This window comes from Lichenostomus cassidix, unplaced genomic scaffold (assembly GCF_008360975.1).
Source record: "Lichenostomus cassidix isolate B80296 unplaced genomic scaffold, HeHo_3.0 HiC_scaffold_44, whole genome shotgun sequence".
Taxonomy (NCBI): domain Eukaryota; kingdom Metazoa; phylum Chordata; class Aves; order Passeriformes; family Meliphagidae; genus Lichenostomus; species Lichenostomus cassidix.
The window spans coordinates 1,169,773-1,187,939 of NW_028148053.1; the positions used below are offsets into that span (position 1 = coordinate 1,169,773).

The 18,167-nt window shown below is 52.7% G+C and overlaps 1 protein-coding gene and 1 long non-coding RNA gene across 2 annotated transcripts in view; one reads left to right on the forward strand and one right to left on the reverse strand.

Moving 5' to 3' along the window:
* Window positions 1-18,167, reverse strand: part of LOC146420216 (serine/threonine-protein kinase pim-1-like) — a 147,013-nt gene that overhangs the window by 62,869 nt on the left and 65,977 nt on the right. The window lies entirely within an intron of this gene.
* On the forward strand, window positions 3,345-5,876 carry LOC146420222 (uncharacterized). The gene is made up of 6 exons (XR_014849254.1): window positions 3,345-3,436; window positions 4,046-4,222; window positions 4,483-4,636; window positions 4,874-5,046; window positions 5,411-5,571; window positions 5,752-5,876. It is a non-coding gene; the product is annotated as an uncharacterized LOC146420222 (long non-coding RNA).

The window sequence follows — 18,167 nt, forward strand, 5'->3', positions numbered from 1 at the left end:
TATCCCAGCCCATGAGCCTTTCCTCCAGAATTCTGTGTCCTGCACCTGTGAGGACAGTGACAGAGCAGCTTTGGTGGCACCTGGCACCCGGCCAGGGCCAGCACAGCCCAATAATCCCTGCAATTCATTCCCTCCAGGAAAGGTTTGTGAAAAGAGCAAACAGGACTGTGGAGAAGATTTCCTGGAAAACTGAAACAGCTTTCAAGAAGTGAAATGAAAATGTAAAGAAACAAACCACGATATTTTCCTCTATTTATTTCTATGCTCCCCTTTTCCATGTTGCATTACTTCTCCATGCCATTAATTGCAATAGGATCTCACCTCTAAGATCTATGACTTAGCAAGTTTTAGACTCCCTGAAATACCATGAGTTAAACACAGTTTGTCTTCCCCCGTTCTGTTTGGAAAGCGATGCAGGAGACATAAGTGCAGTGCTTGGGTTGGGAATGAATTCTAGAGACAGGGAATGTGCCCCGGTAGTGTTTGACCCTCAGCAGGGACAATGCACAACAGCAGCCAAGGGGATTGCTGTGCCACTGTGCAGCAGTCAAGCCTCTGGATGTGGGCTGAACACGGCAAAGTTCCCGTGTTTGGATAGACTCAGGGGCTGCCCCCGGGGGCGCGGGGGCGAGTGGGGAACAGACAAACGGCCACTCGGACAAACGGCCACTCGGACTAAACTGCGCCGGAGCTTCAGTTGCAGCGGCGCGGCAGCGGCGACAGCGGAGACAGCGGCGACAGGGAAAGCTCTTCGACCCACTCCGTCCCTTTGTCCTGCTCCTCCTCTCTCTCTGCCCCTTTCCCTCAGCCTCTCCCGCTGTCCCTTTCCCTGTGTCCCCTCCTTTCCCAGTGTCCCTCTCCCCCTGCCATCCCGGGCCATGCCCCAGGCTCGCCCCCAGCCCCGGCCAGGGCTGCCCCCTCCCCGCCCCTGGGCGTCCCACCGCGCTCTCACCTCCGCCCGGCTCTCGCCATTGTGGCTATGGCGCTGCTGGGCGGGCATCAGTGGCTGGGTCTGGGGCAGCATGGCCACCCTTTGGCTCCGCCTGTCCCGAGCCTGGCCCCGGCCCCGACGCAGGGTCCAGGCCCAACCCCAACCACGGCCCTGGCCTCGACCCTGGCCCCGACCCCAGCCCCAGCCCCAGCCCTGACCCTGGCCTCAGCTTCGGCCCCGTTACCAGCTCCTCCCGGGGCCTGCAGAGGACACACACGGCTCGGCCGCTCCCGCCACCTCCGTTGCGCCTTCTCCGGCCCGAGCTCCGCCGCTCAGCAGTCCGGCTGTTGGAAAATATATCAGGTTAAAAATTTTGTAAAACTTTAGTCAAAGGTTTTGTTTGTCTTTACCCTGGGAAAAGGAATTTTAGGTTTCTTCCAAGGGCATTGCTCCACCAGATGAGGTCTGGTGAACTCAGCATACCAACAGATTGGGAGTGACCCCGAAGATAACCAAAAAGATAAAGACTATTAACAGAACATTCGCCAGGACCTTGTAGTTATCAACAAGACATGATGGATATCACAAACAGCTACCCCAGACCACTTCCAGCAGGGCTGAAGACATCCTGGCCCGGAAAAAGGACTGATAAGAAAAACTGAAGAATGAAGAATCTAATTAGAATCAGAGATGAAGAGATTGGGATCCAATGAGAGACTGAATACTAAGAGTTTGCTCAACTTTAGACCAATGAACACTGACCCAATGCTTTCCTATGTATTTTTACTGTATAAAATATCTGAAAAATCGAGTAAAAGCTGTGTATCATGAAATGATTCTCTCTGCACAGCCGGGCTATGTGTGGATGAGATGATTTCTGTGGTACATCCAGGCCAGAACAACATCCTGGCCAGATAATAAAGTAATGCCTTGACTCTCTAACATTAAAATGTTGCTGGAGAGTTTCTGTATTTTTTCCCGCAGTTTCAGTGACATGGCCACCGGCCCCAAGCCGCCCGTGACCCGTTCAGAGGGGGATGCCCGGCCCAGGGCAGTGCAGAGGCAGTCAGGGGCTGTGTCTGGCCTCAGGCTGAGCGCTGACGGCCGCGTGTCACCCACAGGGAAGGTGCAGGAGGCCCTGCAGGAGCGGTACCGGCTGGGTGAGCTGCTGGGGAAAGGAGGATTCGGCAGCGTCTACGCGGGGACGCGGCTGGCGGACGGCGCCCCGGTGAGTGGCGGGGCTGGCGGCGGGCGGAGGAGGAGAAGGAGGAGGAGGAAGAGGAGGAGGAAGAGGAGGAGGAGGGTGGGGCTCGGCAGGGCGGGCGGCGAGCTGAGCCCGCTGTTCTCTCTTTCTCGCAGGTCACCATCAAATGTGTGTCTCAGGATCGCATCCATCATTGGGGCGAGTTGGTGAGTGAGCGGGGCCAGCGGCAGAGCCCGGGCCGTGCCGGGCGGGGATAAGCCGGGGCCCAGCAGGGTGGGAGCCACCAGGACGCCTCGAGGGAGGTAGAGCGGGCGTGGGGTGAGCGGGGTAACACAGTGGGGGAAGGAGGGGTGGAAACAGGCCTCTGCGTTTACCGAAAGTGTCTCTAAGGCTATCAAGAGATCACTCCAGCCAGCACTGCTCTGGTGCTATACAGAAAGACCCTTCTCACACCCGTGCCGGTGTAAGGCACAGATTCTCACTCACCCAGAGAGCTGGATAGCTCATGCATTACCAGAGACAAAGAATCCAGAGGCTCAATCAGCTGGATGTTCCAGATATTTATTCCGAAGGGGTCCAGCGTGAAAGAGAAAAAGGAGACCTCAGGTGTCCCTAGATATGGGGATCACCTGGGGTCAGGGGAGAGGAGGCGGGGGGAACACTACAACCAATGGGGAGAGGGGAGGGATGGAGTCAGGGGTTAGGTTACAGCCAGGGGAATTTACATAATTTGGGGAGGGACTTATCGTGTTAATTGGACAGGGATGTTTTCCTACCAGTGAAACCCTGCTGTACTGGAACCACTTGGCTCCCCAGCAGTTCCTGAGGTGGTATCACCCACCACCACAGCGGGGGATGCAGAGCATCCCGGGCTGGGTGAGGGGTCCCAGAGCCCTGGCATGGCCTCAGCCCTACTGATGACATCGTGGTCCTCCTGCAGCCCAATGGCACCCGTGCGCCCCTGAAAATCATGCTGCTGGACAAGGTGTCCACTGGGTTCCACGGTGTTGTCCAGCTCCTGGAATGGTTTGAGCTCCCCACCAGCTTCTTGTTGGTGATGGAGCGTCCGGAGCGCTGTCAGGACCTGCGTGATTTCATCCTGGCTCAGGGGTTCCTGCCGGAGGAGGAGGCTCGGCGGCTGTTCTGCCAGGTGCTGGAGGCAGTGCGGCACTGCACCAGCTGCGGGGTCCTCCATAGAGACATCAACAACATCATCGTTGACCTGTGCACTGAACAGCTGAAACTGATTGACTTTGGCGTTGGCATCTTCCTCCAGGACACAGTCTACACCAAATTTGCAGGTGAGCGGTCCCAGGGGTTGCTCCTGGGCACCTCATGGCCCAGCCTGGGTGTAGCAGCAGGGATTCCCCCATTGGCTGCAGGTCATAGGATTGCTTCTTCAGCCAAGTTGCTTTTGGGTGGGAGGACCAGCTCCTGGCCCTGCCGAAAGCCTTCAGCATCCACTCTGTCCTGGGCTGGGGCTGGGGCAGGGGCAGCCAGCCTGACAAAAACCCCCATGGGGTAGCAGTGAGGGGGGTCAGACCCTGTGCCCTGGCTGGTTTGGTGTGCAGGCGAGGAAGGACTTAGACTGCTCCACTCCCCTTGTTTGCCTTGGCTTAGTAATGTTTTATGGGGGCAATGCAGGCAGGGAGGAGAGTGGTTTTTCCCCACCACTGGGTGGGTTTTTCATTTGCATGTCATGACTGGGCATTCCCAGGGCTTCTGCTGCCCTCTTCCAGCCCCAGTGGCTTCTTTTCCAACCCCAAATTTGTACACAAGTCCCAGGTGCTGGTGAGAGGGCAGCAGGTCACCCCGTGTGCCACTGGTGCAGCCCCTGCATGTCCAGGGATGCTGGGGTGAGGCTCTGGGAGCAGCAGCATCCCCTGATGAACTCCATCTGTATTCCATAGGAACCCTGTCCTACAGCCCACCAGAATGGACCCAGCTCAGATGCTACATCGGCGAGGCAGCAACAGTCTGGTCCCTGGGTATCCTGCTGTACCAGATGGTCTGCGGGAAGCACCCATTCAGGAGGGGCCAGGAGATCATCTGGGGGTGGATCTTGTTCCCACAACAGCTCTCTCAAGGTTTATCTTAATCTCTATGGCATAGGGGGAATACCAGTGTTGGGAGAGAGCAGCAGGCTCATGAGCATCCTGCTCTGGCAGCTGCTGAGGAGGTGGCACATGTCCTGCTCTCCTGATCTCCTCCAAAATAGAGAATCCCGGGGGAAGTTTAGGCTGAGCCCTGAGCACACGCAGCATGGCCTGGGCACGGGAACAGGGAGGGGGCAAATCAAACAGGAGCCTTCTCCAACTGACAAGCATTTTCTGGTTTATCTCCTCAGAGTGCCAAGATGTTATTAAGAGATGTTTGTCCATAGAACCCTTGGACAGGCCATCGTTGGAAGACCTCTTCAATGATCCTTGGATGCAGGATGTTCATCTGCCCTAGAAGATGGGAGAGATCCATGTGCACAGTTTGATCCAGGGGCCTGGCAGGTAACAGTTCCACACATCTCTTGGCAATCACAAGCAAAGCAAACCAGATGTTTTTTGACCTGCTTGTAGCTCTGAGCAGGGATCATCAGAAGGGAACTCACAGCTCCTGTGCTGGAGCTGACCTGGAGATGTGCTCTGGCAAGCACTAGTGGCCACCATCCACCCTGGTTTTGCTTGTCTGGTTCATTGTTGTCTGGGGCCCTGGGCAGAGCACTGACAGCCTGGTGTGGTCCCCAGAGAAGGAGCAGGAGCCCCTGGAGAAGCTGTTCCAGGTGGAACTGCAGCTGGAAACACCAAGGATGACCTCAAGGATGACAACCTCTTCCTCAACCTGGTGATATGCAAGCTGAAGATGATCAGCTTTGACTCTGGCACTTTCTTCAAAGATATGCTCCACACCCGATTTGCAGGTGAGTTCAAAGCCAGAGGATGCTCCCACATCTGTGCATTGCACACCAAAAGTGTGCATTGCACACCAAAAGTGTGCATTGGCACCAAAGTTTCCCCTCTTTGCTAGGGTGGATGCAACAACTTCAGTTGTCTGCCAAGCTGCTCTTTGGCTCTGGGCAGCTGCTGAGGAGGTGGATCTGCCATGGCTGGGTGGAGGCTGGGCACATGTCCTGCCCTCCTGCTCTCCTCCCAGAGGCAGCAATGATGGGGAGGTTTGGGCACAGCTCTGAGCTCAGCCAGCATGGCCTGGGCACTGTGGGCAGTTGGGACAAGGGGGACAGGAGCCTTCAGCTGATAGGCAGTTTCTGGTTTCTCTCCTTCCAGCCGAGCTCTGTGGATGCTGAGGCTGCTCTGGGCTCTGCCAGGGCTCTGCTGGGGCTCAGCCCTGGGCACGGCTGGGCCTGCTCTGCCCTCCCATTGCTCTGACAGCTCTGCATCAGATGAGCCTGTTCTGAGCACACCGACAGAGCTTTCTGCTTGTGCAGGTGAGTGAGACTCTCCTGCAGGCCCAGAGATTGCAGTGAGGGATACACATCCAATTGGCCAGAACCCAAACACTCCACAGTCCCAGCTGAACGCCTGTATCTCCACAGGATGTTTTGTCTGTCCCACCCTTCAATCCTTTTGGGTTGGAATTGTGCAATTGCACTTTCTTCCTCCTCTAGAAGTGCCACGGGTGAGCCAAACCTGGCGAGTGGGCTGTGTTCCTAAGGCAGTGCAGTCTGAAACTGATGGATGAAGAATTGCCCTTCTCCACTTCCAAACCATAGCAAAAATCTGTAAGTGGCACTTTGCATCTTTATGAAACTACTGACAATTTCAAAGGGAATACACAGCTCATTCACAGGGTGAGAAGAAAGGGCATCTTCTTAATGAGATGGGGATCAGCAGAATTTAGATTCCCAGTCCTGCCTGGAGCTGGCAGGGCACAAAGCAATTTCTTATTGCTTCAACCACAATTTAAAATAACAATATTGGAAACAAAGCCCAAAATCTAATAAAAAAGGCTGCTGAGGGTCAGTAAGATAGATCCATGCTATCAGCACATTGACAAAGTAAATAACTGAGTTCTCCTTTACAAAAGATCAGTTGTAAAGTTTTACAAAAGTTTTACAAAGGATGACTCTTAATCCAAAGTTACAGAAGATTTTACACTACACTCCTGAGTTCTGTTTTTGTCTTTCGTTTTTCTTTTCTTTTCTTTTCTTTTCTTTTCTTTTCTTTTCTTTTCTTTTCTTTTCTTTTCTTTTCTTTTCTTTTTCTTTTCTTTTTTTTCTTTTCTTTTCCTTTTTTTCTTTTTTTTCTTTTTTTCTTTTCTTAAACCAGAAAACATGTCCTAGAAAAGAAATGTCCTTTGCTCCTGGTTCTCATGTGAAGCAGCTCCCTTCCTGCTGGCCCCAGGGCTTGGGGCACTGTCAGCACCTGCTGCTTCAGCCACTGCTCCTGCTGGCATTGAGAGCAACAACCAGATTGTGGCTGATCCCGAGGGAGCAGCAGCAGGGCCTGGAGCTGATCCCTGAGTCTGGGGCAGGGCTGGACAAATGACCCCACAGCAGCAGCAGCAGCAGCAGCAGCAGCAGCAGCAAATGGACATAACTTTGAGCACAGCCCCTGCCACTCTTGCCTCCTGTTTGCAGTGGTGTCACAGCAGCCTGAGGCACCTGGGAGCCCTCAGTGCCAGCAGGGACTTGAGATGGCAGGCCCTGGGCTCCTGGAGGTTGTGCAAGGAATGCAGCTGGGGACTCCCTGTCCATATGGAGGTTGCAGATGGAAAAGGCTGCTGTGCCCAGGCAGCTCCAAGGGCAGAGAAAAGAGGCTCTCGAGCACTTGATCTGGGCCAGTTCCACAGTCCTGGGCAGCAGCCAGTGAGCAGAGGGGGAACAGAGGGCATAGCAAGAGGCACAAAAGCAGTCAAGTGCAGAGACTGGAGAGAGCCAGGCCTGGCAGAAGGAACAGCTGCTTCCTTGAACTCTTGAAGAAAGCTCTTGGCTGTTTCAGAGCACTGAAAGGCGTGAAGGGCAGAGAGGAGGCAACACCAAACAATGCTCCTGTTTTCACACCCTCCCCTCTCAGTGTCCTGAAGGAATTGGATGAACTGTATTCTTCTCTCTGAGTCATCTCCTTCAGCATGAGCAGCTTAGCATCAGGAGCTAAAGGGCCTGAAGCCTTAGGCCTCAAGAGCTGACCAAGAGGGAACTTTCTGAGCACAGTAATGCTGCTAACATGGACCAAGCTAAATCCAGCAGATAAACTCCTGGAATTACAGAATTCTATTGGAAAAGACCTCTGAGCTCATCAAGCCCAGCATTCACCCAGCGCTGTCAGCCCAGCACAAAACCACATCCCTGAAGTGCCAAGGCCTGAAGAAGAGGCCTGACTGAGGCCTGGACAACAGGCCCTGAGCCAAAGGTGACCTCTCCATCAACCTTCCAACCAAAGGTTATCTTTGTATCCACTCATTACCAAAATACGCATGATCATTAGCATTGTGATAGATGTATCCACTCATTAGTGAAACATTGACTTTTCTATATTTAGAAGCTAAACAAGGCCATGAAATCCAACATCTGGCCTGTTTGGGGATGTATGGTCAAAGTCAACTCCCTTGGCTCTTCCTTGAGCCCTGGCCAGGCTTTGGGAGAATCCAAACAGCAGAATGAATCCAGATGTTCCTGCACTGGAAGTGCTGTCAGTTTGTGTGTTCAGCACTCTCCAAGCTGGGCCCTCTCACAGCGAGGTTGGAGCCTCACCTGTGGGTGGACACAGCTGCAGGAATTCCAGTGTCCAGAGTGGCTCTGCAGTCCTTGGCTGTGATAGCTTCCCCAGCTGATGTGTGGGGCTGGGTGATGGTAAAGTCTGAGGGTAACTGGTGATGGATCTTTCTAAATCATTATAGACAATCTTTCGTCGTGATGATTGGGTGTATTGCTGAGCTTCTCCTGTTGTAATTCTTTGCTAATGATCATGTACTTTGCTGAACTTACCCTTTTGTCATTCTTTGCCGTTTTGCATTATATAAATTACACTGTTCCTTCAGTTGGTGTCTGTGTCTTTGGTGCTGACCCTGACCACCAGCAAAACAGAATCCCCTCCTGCCTCTGTGTTCCCTGGGAAGACAAAAAACATCACTCCAAATGTCACGATTTCCTCCTTGTTCCCCCACTTTATACACAGAGCATGATGTCCTATGGTCTGGGATATCCCTGGGGTCACTTGGGGTCACCTGTGTCTCCTCCCAAGCTCCCATGGAATGCTGGGGTTACAGGTGGCACAAAGAGGACCTCCAGGAAGGAGGGTTCAGGGAGTCCCTGGGGTTGAGGAAAGGAGGGTTTGGGGATGGGAGAGGCAGCAATGGGGGTCCAGGGGCTGCCAGGTTCAAGAAACAGGGAGGGTCTGGGGGCTCTGAGAAGGGGCAGATCCTGGAGCTGCAGGTTGTGAGACATGACAGTGCCTGAGGGAGCATGGGGGGGGGAAAGAGGGAATTCCCGGGATCCCCTTTGGGACCACATTGGGACCCCCTGGCATCCCCTGGAAATGGAATGGGATCCTCCTGGATCTCAGTAGGAGCCAAGATGAACCCAGGCACTCCCAGTCACTCCCAGTGAGATCCTGGTCACTTCCCCTCACTCCCTGTAGGATCCCTGTTGCTCCCAGTATGAACCGACTCACTCCCAGTCATTCCCTATTGTGATGCAATTTGCCCCCAGCACTATCTCAGTTGCTCCCAGTTCCTCTCTCTTTTGCCCAGTGTGTCCCCAGTTCTCCCAGTTGCTGCTAGCATAGTCACAGTCACTCCCAGTATGATCCCAGGATAAGTCCAATATGATGCCAGTCTCTCCCAGCAGGGCCCCAGTCACTCCCACTTGCCCCCAGCATGGTCCCAGTTCCCTCCAGCACTGTCCCAGTTGCTCCTAGTATGGTCTCAATCACCACCTGCATAGTCTCAGGCACTCCCAGTATATCCCTGTTGCCCTGAACATTCTCATAGTCATTCCCAGGCACTCCCAGTTACCTCAGCATGGTTCAGTTGCCCCCAGGATTATCCCAGTCACTGCCAGTAGATCCCAGTTGTCACCAGCATGCACCCTATCATTCCCAGTTGCTCCCAGTGTATCCCCAGTTGGCTCCCAGCATGGACCTAGTAGCTTCCAGTAAGCCCCAGTCAGGGTCCATTGACACCCCCTATAATCCCGGTATGATCCCAGTCCCTCCCAGTATAATGGCAGTGACCCCAGTATGATCCCCTTGACTTCCCATCTCTGCTAGCATGCTCCCAGTAGTCCCCAGTATGCTCCCAGTCATTTCCACTTCCTCCTGGTTGCTTTCATCATTATTCCAGTTGCCCACAGCCACTCCCAGTATATCCCAGTATATCCCAGTATATCCCAGTATGATTCCAGTCACCCTCAGTGTGATCCCAGTCTCCTCCAGCATGGGCCCAGCTGCTCCCACTGTGATCCCAGTATGATCCTAGTTGCCCCCAGCACAGTTCCAGTTCCCAGTTCTTCCCAGTATGATCCCACTGTCACTGTCTGCTTATAAGTGGACGCATGCTGGTTCATGCCAGCTATGATCTTGGAGTGCAAAAAGAAAGTAAGGCAAAAATAATTCAGCAAGTCAAGGGAGTTAAATTTCAATCCAAACAGGAACTTTATTAATTGTGCCTATAAAGTGGCTTGCGATAGAGAGGGAGAGAGAGACAATAAAGGAAAAGAGAGGGAGAAGAGGGAGAAGAGGGAGAAGAGGGAGAAGAGGGAGAAGAGGGAGAAGAGGGAGAAGAGGGGTTTATTGTTACCACCATGGGTCCACAGACATCCGGCATCTCTGGGGGTCCTGGTCCAGAAGGCACTCCTCTGCATCTGTCTTCGATCAGTGTGATCTCACGGTGGGGAAGATCTTCAGAATTCAGCTGTTCCAAAGCTGTCTTTTATGCTAGTCCATACACCTGGTCCCTCCTTGCCACCCACCTTTGCTATCCCTTAATTCCTGTGGAGATTTGCCAAACTCTACCTGCAGGCCACACATGCCAAGAGAGGAGTGTCTGAGGCGGGGTCAGCTTTGGAGGCAGCTCCCCTCACAATGGTGGGTAGCAGGGAGTCTATGGGTCCATGGTAAGTCCCATCATGAATTTTCCCATCTTGCTTCATGGATCTTTCACAATAGTGGGTGGCAGGGAGGCAGGTGTAAAGCCTTCCTTCCGTACCAGCTTTGGGAGGCACAAAGCATTCCCTGCGTACCAGCTTAAGTCCTGCACCTGTGGTTTCTGATGAGAAATGTTGAAACAGAACTCGATTCTTTAATCAACTCTTACACCCACTTGCCTCTAGTGGCCCCTAGTATAGTCCAAGTCCCTCTCAGCAGGGTCCTAGTCATGCCCAGTTGCCCTCAGTGTGGCCCCAGACACTCTCACTTGCTCCCAGTTGCCCCCAGCATGGTCCCAGCTGTGTTCCAGTGTGGTTCCAGGCAGCCCAGTATGGTTACAGACATTTCCAGTATATCCCAGTTGCCCTCAGTATGCTCGTAGTCATTCCCAGGCACTCCCAGTTGCCCCAGTAAGATTCTAGTTCCCTCAGAATGATCCCATTCTTTCCTGGTTACTCTCAGTGACCTCCAGCACAGTTCCAGTTTCAGTCAGTTGCCCAAAGTGTGGTCGCAGCTGCTGCCAGTATGATTCCAGTTGCCACAGTTGTGGTCTCAGTCGCCCTCAGCATGGTTCCAGTATCTTCCAGTTGATCCCAGTTGCTCCCAATGTGTCCCCAGTTTCCTCCCAACACGGGACCAGTAAGCCCCAGTCAAGTCATGCAAGTGCCCCTCGGGGGGACATTGGGGTGTCCCCAGGAGGTGGTTTTGGGGGTTCCCATGGTGGTGCTGGCAGAGCCCATTGGGGGGTGGGAGGATGTGGGTCCCCCCCGTGGTGGGGTTGGGCTCTGCCTGGGGCCATGAGGGGAGTACATGGGACCTAGTGGGGGATGGGGGACACTGGTTTTGGGGACACCCAGGAGAGCCATGGGAAGGGAGAACGGAGAGGGACAATAGCAGAGCTGGGGGACCCCTGGCAGCTTGGAGTGGTGAGTCCTGGGACACTGAAACAGGAACCACCAGAGGGAGGACCACCAGGAGCCCTAGCAGCCTGGTGAGAGAGACAGGGGAGAGGAAATCCCTGGGATCACCAAAACCCTTGACTTCCCTAAGCAGGACCCCAGAGAGAGGAGAATCCCAGAACCCCAAAGTGGGGAACTTGGGCAGGGGGAACCCATGGGATTCCTAGGACCTCCAGCAGTCGGGGGAGGGTGGGGACACTGGAGAGGGGGGACTCCCAGTCCATACAGGACCCCCAGCAGCCCAGACAGGGGGAACCCCAGAACCCCAAAGTGGAGAGACCAGAGAGGATTAACTCCTGGGAGAGTCTTTTTTGGGGCTGAATCTTGGTGTTCTGGAGATTTTTATGGATACCAGATGTCCAGTGACTTCTAAAGATGGAATTGCTCAGGGCGACATTCAAACCCATCGTAGTCACCCCTTGTTTTCCCCCAAACCAGGATTTCCCATTCCCAGATCTTGGCTGGATGGAGAAGGAGGCTGTGAGGAAGAGGAAGGTGCCCAGGGACAGCCAGGCAGGTGAGGAGGAAGCCACTGCCCCTTTCCCCCTCTCTTCTCCTCCATCTCCCAGCACAGCATTGCCCCTGGCTGCAGGACAACCCTGCTGCTGACACTGTCCTGCTGGGGATGGATTGGTGGGATCTCCTTCCCCTTCCCTCCGAGAGGTGTTGAAGTGCCTTGGATATCAAAGTTAGGCTTGTAAGTAAGGTTCAGTCGTAAGGTATGAGCTAAGTGAAATGCTGCTGAAGGTTGTTCTTTTGCTAAGTTGTTAAGTTTAAGGTATAAGTTAAGGTTAAAGTAGAAGTTAAGTTCTGTTAAGTTTGAGGGCTGTTACACTTTTAGACCATATTCCTTTTATCCTTGCCCTCACTGTCCTTTTGTCACTCATAGATGAGGTTTCTCGCTCTGGGAAAAGCGGCAAACCCAGAAACCCCACGAAAGAAGGCTGCCGCAGTGAAACCTCCCCCAAGAGTCCAGACCGGGTGCCGCCGGGACTCCGTGGGCACGGGAGCGGATTGCCTCCGAGACGGAGAAAAACAGGAGACAAGGCGATTAAGGAGATGTAGTCTCTGTGTTCTCGAAATCCAGGGTTTATTGAGGAGCAGTGAGGCGGCATGGGGTGCATGGGGTCCAGGACGGGTCAGAGGGAGCAGAGCAAGCTGGATCCAAGTACACAGAGTGCAGAACAGAAGCAAACATGGGGTTAAGAGGGGGTGCAGGATGGGAGGAGTTTGCATGAGAGAGCCAACCGGGGCGCGATGGATGCAGGATTGACAGAGAAGCCAGGGAATGGGGATACAAGGGGAGAGGGTACAGAACTTTGAAAACCAATAGTAAACCTCGGGTAGAAGGAACTGAGTAGAACATTCTAGCTATTAACTCCAAAAGGATAAAGAGGAGGAGAAATCCAAAACCAAATTCTCTTGTTCCCTGATGCATACTGAGGAGGCTGGCTGCAAGGTGTCTTGGGGGAACATCTTTTTGTCACCCTGAGCTAAAGATCTCTTCAGACCCAGGGGGCTTCCTCAGTTATATCAGCCTCCAAGCTCCTCTGAGCTAAGGTCACTGCAACACATGCCTACAAACACATGCACATGCACAGGGACAGGGACAGGGACAGGGACAGGGACAGGGACAGGGGCAGGGACAGGGACAGTTCATTTCTGGTTTGATTGCCTGGATTTGTTTGCTTTTATTTTTCCTTTTATTTTGCTTTTTATTTTTTTGCTTGTATTTTTCCTCTGGTGTGCCTGAACTGTCCAGTCAGGAGCAGAGTGACTCTTGCCAAGGAACTTTGTTGTGCTGTCGATTAATATTAAATCTGTTTTTTGCTGATCCCTTGCTGGGGATTTTTTAAGTGCTCTCAAGCCCTCGTTGGTAAGAGGGTGAAGGAGCCCTGGGCCAGGCTCTTGCCCTGGAGAACACAGGGACACTGCCGGAGGGTCCCTGTCCCCCCTGTCCCCATGTCAGGCTCTGGGGTTCGATCTGGTGGAACATCCTCTGGGGGAGGCTGTGGCACTGGAGGTCAGGGGGGAACCTGGAGTGACAGGGGACCCTGCTGTGCATGAGCAGCGTTGGACTTCTCTGGGGGAACTGTGAGGTGGGGCTGGGGCAGAGTGACCTCCCCAGTGACCTTACATAGCCTTGTGTGATGTCACACAGCCACCCTCTGATGTCACACAGCCACCCTGTAAAGCATCCCTGTGATGTCACCGCCCATTCAATCTTGTCACCACCCATTCTTTGATGTCACACAGCTATTCCATGATGTCACAGCCCCCTTTTTGATGTCACATTGCCACCCTGTGGTGTCACACAGTCCACTCTGTGACCTCACAGCCTTACACCGTTATGTCACAGCCTGCTCTTTGATGTCATACAGCCAACTAGTGATACCACAGCCCTCTCTATGATGTCACATATCAGACCCTGCTCTGGGATGTCACAGCCTGCTCTGTGGTGTCACAAGCCAGTCAGTGATGTCACACAGCCCACTCTGTGGTGTCATACAGCCACCCAATGATGTTACACAGCCCACTCTGTAACTGCACAGCCTGCTTATGTGATGAGGCCTCCAAACCCCATCTTGGGAGATTTTTGAGTCTTCTCCAAGGTTTTTGAGAAAGGAAAAATATTGGTCAAAGTGCAAGGAAAATGGAGTGTCATTTTTAACCAAAGTTTACAGTGACAGAAGAAGGGTCAATATCTTTAAACTAAACGAGAGTGGATTTAGATTTGTTATAAGGAAGGAATATTTTACAATGAGATTAGCACAAAACTGCAACTGTTTTTCCAGAAAAGTTGATGCCTCATCCCAGGAATTGTCCAAGGACAGGAGCTTTGTGCAACCTGACACAGTGAAACCCCTCCCCTTACCAAGGATGGAATTCCTGTTTTGTTGGTTCTCTGATGTGCTGGGTGACCTCACAGTGCTTCTGGCCAGAATGTCAGCTGAGGGCCAAGCAGGCTGCTGCAGTGGCAGTGACCTCACAGCCATCACTGCCAATGCAGCCATGTCCCCTGGGCCTGGCTCTCCCCTTTCGTCTGTCCCTGTCTTGTCTCTGTTGGGTTTAGAGGTTTTGTGATGAATATTTTGTCCCCAAGTTGCTGAGGCCAATCATTTGTCAATCAGGGTCATGTCACAGCAGTGGCCTCATCTTCAACATCACAGGCTGGCAGTGAAATGTCATTGTAAGATCTTGCTCCACTTGGCCTTCAGCCCCTCAAGAGCTTTGCCTTGAAGGGCAGAAACGTATTTTCCTTGCAGGAAACTGGAATTCCAGACCTCTGAAGTGTGTGCCATGGGTCCCAGAGGGGCATTCCCGAGGCTCCCAGGGTGCTGGTTCTGCCGTGCCTCCCAAGGGAGCTGTGCAGGGCCAGGTGACAAGGTCCAGCAGCTGTGTTGGTTCTGCAGTGTCACAATGGTCCATTGGTTCCATGAGTTTCCATCCTGTCAACAATGGACTCCTTGGTTCCCCAGTGTCACAATGGCTGCTTGGGTCCATGAGGTTCCACAGTGACACAATGATCTCCTTGGTTCCTCGAGGCCCTGCAGTGTCACATTGCCCCATAGGTTCCATGAGCTCCTGTACTGTCAACAATGGTTCCTTGATTCCAGTGATGCTCTGCTGTGTTACAGTGTCCCCTTCATTCCATGAGGTTCTGTAGTGTCCCCATGGTCTCCTTGGATCCTCAGGGTCACAATGGACAATTGTTTCCATGAGATCCTATTTTATCACAATGTCCCCTTGATTCCATGAGCTTCTGTACTGTCAATTATGGTTCCTTGGTTCCAATGATACTCTGCTGTGTCACAATGGATATTTGTTTCCATTAAATTCTTCAGTGTCACCATGTTCTTGCTGCTTCCACGAGGCCCTGCAGTATCACAATGCCCCACAGGTTCCATGAGCTCCTGTTCTGTCAGCAATGGTCTCCTGAGTTCCAACAAGGCCCCACAGTATCACAGTGTCCCCTTCATTCCATGAGGTTCCGTAGTGTCACAATGCACTGCTGGGCTCCATGAGGCCCTGCTGTGTCACAATGACCCCTTGGTTCCATGAGGTGCCACAGAGTCACAATGGTCTCCCTTAACCTATGAGGCCCTGCAGTGTCACTTTGGTCTCCATGGTTCCATGTGACCCCAAAGTGTCACAATGATCTCTGGGATTCCATTGGGAACACAAAAGCTTTGCATAAACATTGAGCAACACCTGCTTAACACACCTGGGAACATCTGTTTGTATTTAAAAGAGGGGTTAAAGGTGAGAATGACACCATCAACTTCCATCTGCAACTGAGATCAAGGGAAAGCACAGGGACAGAGAATTCTGGTCACAGAGATAATTTCTGATCACATTGTCCCTTGTAGAAAGGTGACATCATTCAAGGCAGCCTGTACTGAGCATGTGGTTCCTGAGTGGGGTTTGTTGTTCAGGAAACCTGCTCAGGCTTTTCCATTCTTTCCTTACAAAGAGGAAAACTTCTCCTGGGCCTGTGTACAGGCAGAGCCCTAAGGAGAGCAAGTGGGACATGGAACAATGGGCTGGGACAGCCAGCTGCAGAGTTCAGGGGACAAGTTTGTGATGCAGGGAACAGGGATGTCAGTCCCAGGTGGGAAATGTCAGCCATGGTGAGGTTGAGGGTGAGGAGCAGGTTGTCCCAGCAGGGTCAGCCTGCAAGGGGCTCATTCTTCTACATGCCCAGACCTCCTAAGGAGACATTCAGCATCAATATCACTTGGAGAATGTTTCTAACAACTCTCCTCAGAACTGAAAAATAAAAAAATATTTCCTTGATTCAAAAGAAAAGTCATGGGTTGCACTTTGAAGTCTTCCTCCTTAACAGAACTCAAACTGACTCCAATAGCTGTGAAAGCCCTGAAGACTTGAAGACAATTGAAGGAAGAGCTCCTGAGAGCTTTCTGTATTTCAGTGAACCCCACGGTGGATTTGGGGCTGAGTCTGTGACCCTCAGGGACTGAGAGAAGGTTGAAGAAGCTGCTCAAGGAGTCAGAAACAAAACTCCAAGTCTCTTGGAGCATCAATGGGCCCCACTGAGGGCAGGGACTGCCAAAGGCTCCCCAGGGACTCGTGAGAGCAGATCCTTGGGGCCAGGATTGCAGGGAGCCAAAGGCTCTGCGCAGGGAACTGGAATGCTGAGAGAAGCCTGGGTTGGTTGGAGGAAGCAGCAAGGCCAAGGCCTGAGCCCAGCCCTGGGACAGCAGGGCCTGTCCCTCACGGGTGGCTCAGGGCTGTTTGTGGGGCAGTGGGATGTGAGGAGGAGGAAGGACAAACGTCATAAAACTGCAACCCCTGCCAGCCTCCTCAGGGAGAGGAGAGGGAGAAGCAAAGTGCAGACCCTGAGAGGAAGTTCCTTCAGTGGGGCCTCCAGAGGCAGTGCCAGAGCCCAGGGGACAAAGCCCTGGGTGCCTCTGGCCCTGCCAGCCCTGCCCAGCCCTTGGCCACGTCTCCTGCAGGCTGTGGCTCCTTGTCCGTGCTGCTCCTGTGCCCTGGCTGGCTGCACACGCCCATCTCGCTGTGCTCCCCAGCATTTCTCAGCCAGCATTTCTGTGCCGTCCCTGGGGTCCCTGCACCCAGCACTGCCTGTCCCTGGCACACAGAGCCACAGCATGATCCAGGCTCACGCTGGGTCATCTCTGGTATCACAAGGCTGTCCTTTGAGTGACATTTCTTTTCCCTCACTTACAGTATGAACTTTCCAAAAGCTGCTCTCTGTGGAGGTTTCATTTTATTTCCGGCACCAAGAAAAGCTCCATCCTGGCAGATTTCCTATGGACTCTCTCCAGTCCTTCCTTATTCCTCTAGAATGGGGAGCTCCACAGACAGACAAACCAGTCCAGATGTGGTTACCCCACTGCTGAGTCCTGAGGGGTGGCAACTCCCTTATCTGGGTGACCACACTGCCTCTAAGACAGCCCATGGCCCCTAAGAGTGATTCTCAGTCAGAGTGTCACCAAAACTGTGGGAAAAACAAAAACCCTCTAACACTGTATTTGAAGCTATAAAGGCATTACTTTATTTTCTGGCCAGGATGTGCCTAGGAAAGTATTCCAAGAACACATGCCTTTAGAGAATCCCCCCCCCCCAGTTCTATACAGTCAAAACCCCACAGAGATACATTGTTTTAAAGTTCATTGGACTGGAGTTGAGTAACCTCCGATATTCAGTTTCTCAGTGGATCTGAATCTTCTCGCCTCTGATGATAATTAGATTTTTTATTCTTCAATTTTTCTTATCATTTTTTTCCGGATCAGATGCCTTCACCCCTGCTGGAGGTGGAGTCTGGGATAGATGTTTGTGATAGTCACTAATGTGCCGTGGATGTTCTGTTAATGGTCTTTATCTTTCTGGTTATCTTCGGGGTCACTCCCAATCCATGGTATGTTAATCCCGTCTCTATAGGGTGATACTATATCTCCTAAAAAGTAAAGAAAACTCCTTTTCCCCAGGCAAAGTCAGGTCAAAACCTAACTGGAGAGACAAAATAAAAATTTTAAAGTTACATTGTTTCCAACAAGGGCAGCTCTCATTGTGTGACACAGATGGCTCGGCTGACTCTTGGTGCCCAGTTCTGCTGCTGCCTGGCAGGGATGTGACCTCGCAGCCACTTCCCAGCCATGGGGCTCCTTGAGACCCTGAGGCACAGCTGACTCCTCACAGCATTCCCACCCCTCTCCTCGTGTCCCATGAGCTGATCAGATACAGGTCACCTCACATCCCTCTTCCAACACCCTGTGCCTGCTCTGGACCCTCAGGGTCCTTGCCCAGCTGCCAGGGGTGTGTGGGGGTGGTTAGTGGTTCAGGGATTGGGGTTTAGAGCTCACGGTAGGGATTAGAGATGCTCAGGGAGCTTTGGTGTTCTGCTGACAGTGTCTGGTTCATGTTTAGGGGAAGTGCTTCTTGGGTCACATTAGGATAAAAGCTGGAGCTGGTGGATGGGGACAGGGAGCAGAATGGAA